The 5,180-nt window shown below is 34.9% G+C and overlaps 1 pseudogene; it reads left to right on the top strand.

Moving 5' to 3' along the window:
- Positions 1-1,478: 1,478 nt before the first annotated feature.
- Positions 1,479-4,906, top strand: LOC131859361 (exopolygalacturonase-like; annotated as a pseudogene).
- The last annotated feature ends 274 nt before the right edge of the window (positions 4,907-5,180 follow it).

Here is a 5,180-nt window from a genome sequence, read left to right as displayed (position 1 = left end):
ATTTGTTGACCCGATGCATCACAATATCTATTGAGAAGGGATTTGATTCTTCTTTCTTCTCTTCTATTTGATTGACCAAATAACATAGTATCATCTTCAAATTGTTGATGAGTCACCGGATTCAAGCCTACAGCTACTTTAATTCCATACCTTTCTACCTCCTGTCTAATCTTATTTATACGTCTTCCAAGGGCTTCATCCAGAATTATAAAGATAAAATGAGAAATTGGATCTCGTTTCCTTATGCCTCTATTGCAACCAAAGAAACCATGAGCCCCTCCATTCATCAATACTGAGAAAGTCGGAAATGAGATGCAACTATTAATCCACATTATCCATTCCATTCGAAATGTAATTTTCCATAGAATCTCTTTCAGGATCTCTATATATCGAATCATAAGATTTCATAATATCTAATTTGATGATCATTCATGATTGCTTTGATATCCTTGCTGAGTGAATCGCTTCATGGGCTATTATTATACCTTCCACAATCAATCTCCCAGGAGCAAAGGCACTTTGTTCTTCTAATATCAAAAGATTTAAAATTCTTTTGAGTCTATTTGCAATAACTTTTGAGATTATTTTATATATGGTATTGCATAGGGCTATCGATCTAAAGTCGCTCATTGGATTGACCATCTTCTTCTTTGGGATCAAAACTAGAAAAGTATGATTCATTGATCTCAAGACTATCTTCTTTTTCCTTGACTCCTCCAGCACCTTATGTCTATCATTTCATATTGTTGCTTAGAAAAGTTGCAAGAAACTACCCGAAAAGCCATCCAGAATAGGTGCCTTATTAGGGTTCATCTGAAATACTGCATTTTTGACTTCCTTGGTTGTTATTTTCTTGAAAAGTTCATGGTTCTAATGGTCCGAGATAATTTTACGAATTGCTTCTAGAAATTCCCTCATTTCTTATGTATTCAAAGGTAGACCTTTATTCAAGATTTCTTCACAGAAACATGTTCCCTCCTGATTGACTTCCTCCACAAATTGCGTCCTGGAACAATTTCCCTCCAAGTCACGAATGAAGTTTTTTCACCATCTCTCGTAACTTGAACCAGAAGCCTGAGTGCCAAGTTTAGTGCTTAAGAAATGGAGAAATGTAGATAACAATTTTTAGAAAACATGCCTGTTCTTGCTTTAATGACAAATCTAAGGCCAGAACGCTTTTTCCTTGAATTGACGATGGACTGTGAGATAATCCTAATCCTGGAAATCATGCATCTAATTTTTTTGGTTATTGTGGTGGCCGCAGACTTTGTCGAAATTAGTTTACTTCTGTGAAAAGCAGCAGCTTAACAATAATAATTTCATTTTTGTAGATTGCTCTTAACATCTATTTAAGTTACACTTACCACTGAATTCGTCGTCAATATCCCTCTCTTCCCAACTTAGTCATTCAAAGTTTAGTGCTCTCAGATTTTCTTGTATTATACTGTAAAAATTTCAGTGCTTTCATACTGGAACATATGGCGCTGTATATGTTCATCTATGCGTTTGTTCTTCTTGTGTTCTCATCCAGTATGCCCGGTGTATGTTCTATCAGACTCTTGGGTAGCCTGAACCAGAATACACAAAATATATTTAATGTTCTTAGCTACGATGCAAAAGCTGACGGACAAACAGATGATAGCACGGTAAGTGGAAAGTTTCAAATGAATTAAAGTTTACCCAAAACTGATGAAATTTTCCTTTATCATTACTCTTCTTTGGTTAATTTGTGTTTTTGTGAAATAAGGCATTTCTTCAAGCTTGGAATGCTGCCTGTTCTTCAACTGGATCATCAGTTGTATATGTACCACAGATGACGTTTCTTATCAATCCAGTTACCTTTGAGGGGCCATGCCACAGTGACAAGATTACAGTGCAGGTGAAGTATCTAATTCTGAATTTCTATTGACTTTTTGAAAAGAGTGAAAAAACACCACCAAAAGACTTCACAACTGATAACAATTGCAAAGGGATTTAGCTAGAAATTCGTAGATACTATTTCTGATGTGCTGTAGTTCTGAGCAGGTAGCTGGGAAGCTTATTGCTTCAACAGATAATAGCTTGTGGAGCGATAACAGCAAAAATTATTGGCTGCAATTCAGGAATATGATTGGCTTAACAGTTGAAGGAGGAGGAATTTTAGATGGACGAGGAGCTTCTTGGTGGACAGAGGTTAATGGAAAGGTATTACAATTTTTTGCTTTTATGAGTCATTTTGTTCGCCCAAGGATTCTTGCTTATAAAATTGATCTTCAATAAGTCATTTTCTATAGCTGACCATGATTTATATGTTTTGCATGAGCAGAAGACAAATCAGATTGGACCCACGGTACTACTTCTACCTCTTCTGTACTATTACTAATTGTTTAAAAAATCTATAGCACCTGATTAATTTGGAACCAATTAAATTATAAGAATTTGTAGTATCTAATGAAGCTGTTTTCCTTGGTAAACAGACATTGAGATTTACAGGCACCGTGAATACCATAGTTAGAAAGATCACTTCAATCAACAGCAAACAGTTTCATATAAACTTCGATAACTGCAATTATGTTGAGGTTGAAGGTGTGACTATTAACGCTCCAGGTGACAGTCCTAATACTGATGGAATTCATGTGGGACAGTCTTCCAATGTTCAAATTAGAAACATCATTGTAGGAACAGGTGACTTTGTTCACTCATACAATGAATGATTAATTTTAGTTGGTGGCTCTGGATGAATTAAATTGATTTTAATCAATTACTTATTTATTGGTGGAATTCTTAATAAAGTAAGTTCACTGTTTATTTTCAGGAGACGACTGTATTTCTATTGGACCAGGATCCTTCAATGTTGACATTGAAGGAGTTACATGTGGGCCAGGGCATGGAATCAGGTAGCATTCATAAATATAGTTTTTTCTTTCAATAAATTGATATGTTAGAAAACAATGTTGGGTACTGAAAGAATTTTGGTTTTGTGTTGTATGTATTGAAGTATTGGAAGTCTTGGTGAAGATAACACCCTTGCGACTGTAAGGAACGTAACAGTAAGTGGAGTTTCATTTCATGACACATAGAATGGAGTAAGGATCAAAACCTGGCAGGGAGGGAACGGTTTTGCAACTGATATAACATTCCAAAATGTAAAAATGGACAACGTACAAAATCCTGTTATAATTGACCAATATTATTCTCCATATGGAATTTCTACAAAGGTATACATTATCTAATATTACTTATACAGTTGCAATTAATGATGACAAATATTTTATGTTTGTTGTCGTTATACTTTTGCAGGGTAATTCTGGTGTGAAGATCAGTAATGTGCTATACAAGAACATAACTGGAACATCGGCTACAAATGCTGCAATTGCTTTTGAATGCAGCCAAAGTGTGCCTTGTGAAGGAATCAAAGTAGACCATATAAAGTTGAGCTATAACGATGGAAAAGCAGATGCTCAATTTTTGTGTAAAAATGCACACGTGACCGCAGTTGATGTTGGGGCTGTAAGCCCAACCCCCTGCCTCTAATATTTACTAGTTCGGAGTCATAGCAGCAGTTACATTACTGTGTAGAATTTTTTAATTTTTTACATTAATAAAGATCTCTTTTAGAGGAATCGATCTTTATATATTGGTTCTTTTGTGTCACAATATTTTGATACGCCAGAGGAATAAAATCATTATTGATTCTTTGATTCTTAGACTGGATAATATTTAAGTAGCTTGATCTATTTGTTCATATAAATGAAACTATTTAATTCTTTTTTTCCTACATCAATATGAAATATATGCTTAATGCCAAAAACCGCACTAAATTTTTTTAAAAGAGTATATTAAATAAATATCACGCATGTAAGAATGCTCTAGATTCAAATGACAATCAAAATTACAAGAAATGAACATTAATTCTAATATAATTTCTGAAATATTATTTGTTTTCAAGTAGACTACTTTAAACTTTCATTGATTTGAAAGTAAAATCATTACCATGAAATTCAATGCTGCTGTAATGCTAGCATAATATTGTAACAATTGGATTAAGTTTCGACGATCACTTTAGTGTTTACAAATTGATCTCTTTGATTGAGATTTCAAAAGTAATTTTAGCTTTAATTTTAATTTCGATTTTATTATCGTATACTTAGTAAAAAACTTAACTATGAATTCATGCTATCCACAGCTTATCAATATGTTTTGCTCGTAATTTAAAAAAAATTGAAAAAAAAGTTAAGAATGTTTCAAACAATTAATGTTAATAAACGCAACGAACTGTAGAAAATTTTATTTCTGCCTACATGGTTTGCAGGATATGCACTTGTGTAGATTTCTGCGAATTCTACTGAAATATATTAAATGTAAGGCGTCTTTGGGAAGCGAAATCACAAAGCATATCGCCATTTCGCACAAAATTAGGGTTTTAGAGAAGGAGCACCCCGAAACTGCGCATCCTTCCTGCCTGTGCCAAAACGGCAACTTTGGAATCGGGTATGGACTTCCATGAAGGCATAAACAGAATGGGAAATTGTGTAATTTCAATAGTTGTATGCAAATGCTGAAGCTTGAACAAGGGATACAAATTATTTTTGAAGGAATGCGGCTTCGTGAAATGCCATGATATACACAAAGTGAACTTGTTGGAAAGGATGAATTATATTGCTGTTGTTGACGCATGAGTTGCAGACCCTAGGCTTCCACGATTTTGTTCACACCACTCTCTTCATGCTTCGATTTCCACTTTGGATAATTCCTAAATTAATAGGAGTAATGGGCGATCCCTTTGGGACATATTAGAGGGCGGTTTAGTGACCATTTCAATAACTTTGGTGATCCGAACTTCTGCAGGTCCGTGTCTTCATACTTCATCAGACTACGCCATTTGATGCATCGATTTATGATTGCAAATGGTTCCAAAGGGCAGTGAGGCTTAAGGCGATAATGTTAAGGTCATTAGTTGGAGGTTTGGTGTCAATTTTTAATTATTCTGAAGGAGCCGAAGCTGACTGGTCTGCCCTCGTAATACCACGATTTCATCATTGAATGTTTTTTAATTGATCTATTTCGCCCTAGTGAAGACACTGTCATTAGGTTTGGAGAATGGCATTTGGGAGGAGGTTTTCAGACTGTTAGTAGCAGATAACTTTGTCATACTCAGACTTGTTTGTGACAGCAGCAAAGGATGACACCTGCCAATCATC

This window comes from Cryptomeria japonica, chromosome 10 (genome assembly GCF_030272615.1).
Source record: "Cryptomeria japonica chromosome 10, Sugi_1.0, whole genome shotgun sequence".
Lineage (NCBI taxonomy): Eukaryota > Viridiplantae > Streptophyta > Pinopsida > Cupressales > Cupressaceae > Cryptomeria > Cryptomeria japonica.
The sequence above is the reverse complement of the archived record's forward strand: the minus strand, read 5'-3'. Positions and strand labels throughout refer to the sequence as shown.